This window comes from Lycium ferocissimum, chromosome 7 (assembly GCF_029784015.1).
Source record: "Lycium ferocissimum isolate CSIRO_LF1 chromosome 7, AGI_CSIRO_Lferr_CH_V1, whole genome shotgun sequence".
NCBI lineage: Eukaryota > Viridiplantae > Streptophyta > Magnoliopsida > Solanales > Solanaceae > Lycium > Lycium ferocissimum.
In genome coordinates, this window is record NC_081348.1 from 59,000,726 (window position 1) to 59,002,441 (window position 1,716).

Sequence of the window (1,716 nt, forward strand, 5' to 3'; positions counted from 1 at the left end):
CATCTATTTTGTGGAATCTTTCAATTAGATCTTCCCATACTAGTTGAGCACCTGAAGCATACATGATGCCTCCAAGTAACTCTTTTGACACAGAGTTCATTACCCATGACAAAACTATGGCATTCACCCTCTCCCACAGATTTTCTAGGCTAGAAAACTTGTCTTTTGAATATGTTCCATCCACTACTCTGAGTTTGTTTCAGCCACTATTCTGAGTTTATTTCTACCCAACAATACAAATCTCATTGATCTATACCATACAGAAAAATTTTCAGAACCAGTAAGTTGAAAAGATATCACCTAAATTCCACTAACATCAGATGATTGTAGAAAGAGTAGATGAGTATAGTCAATTCCTGCATTCTAGTTTCCTGATCTGTGTGAGTTGGTGTCCAGATTTTTTTGCCTTTTATTGTTATTTCCTCGATCAGTATGAGTATCACCATTAGCCACATGTGTAACATCATCAATAGCCATCTTGTTTATTCAAGATTTTCAAGTAACACACTGTATATTTGCGGAAGCTTAACAGAACCTAATCTTGATCGATCAAGGTAAATGTTGAGCTTAAATGCTCTGATACCATGTAGTTTTAAAAAGTATAGGATCAGATGTGTAATCTTGATCAATTTAGAGAAGAAGAAGAAATGGAGAGGAAGAAGAAGAAGAGATTGATTCTCATTAATTTTCTGGGTGATATATATAGCTTGTATATTTGGTGTGTGTGTGTGTATATATATACTTGATGAGAATGATCAACTTGATGAGTTGTTAATCATGTAACTAACTTGTACTTAATAACTAACTCATAATCAGCAATTAACACTATAGTCTTTCTGGAACTTTCAACCCTTTCCCGAGCTTGGTTAGCTCACTTTTTCCCTGAGGAGACCGTTGACACGCTTCTTGAGGTGTTTAGATTTGATTCGGGTGACTTTTTGTGAAATTTGGCCTAAAAGGAAAAAAGAGTTGACTCAAAGTTGATTTTTGGGTAAACGGATCTTCTTCGGAGATCCGTCGATTCTGAGAGATCTGAATGGTCTTTCAGAACTTGTGTGTATATCTAGTTTGGTTCCCAATGCACTCGGGTGTTGACCCGGTCAACAAGACCTCCGTTGAAAATTCCGAGGTCACGAGTGCATTCGTAGCATGTTTTTATGTTTGTCTATTTTTGGGGTTTGTGAGCAGATGGCCTCGAGTATGTAACGACCCAATTTGTCGTTACCATGATTATTCCATTTTTTCCCTCGTTGACCCATTCCTGAGTCTCGTTAGAACTATTTTGACTCGAGGAGATAGTTGGCATGACTTCCTAGGCATCGTTGTGGGCTTTAGAATGTTTTCTAGAAGAATTGGGCTTTAGCGAAAATGAGATGACTCAAAGTGACTTTTGAGTAAACGGACCTTTTTTTGAAATCTGTTAATTCCTAGAGGTTCGGATGGTCGTTTAGAACTTGTGTGCATATTCGTTTCGGTTCCCAATGCACTCGAGTGCATTTTGGGACCTGGGTTAGAAAGTTAGTTCTGAGGTATCGGAGACCTCTATTAGGAAATTCGAGGCCACGGGTGAGTTCGTAGCACGTTTTTATATATATCTACATATTTTGTTTGTGTGTTTTGGGTCTCGGATAATAATCGAGTTTCGAAATTGATTTTACGAAAGTTAGGACCGTTTTATGTCGACGATGTCCGCCGGGCCACCCCCGGGGGGGGCCC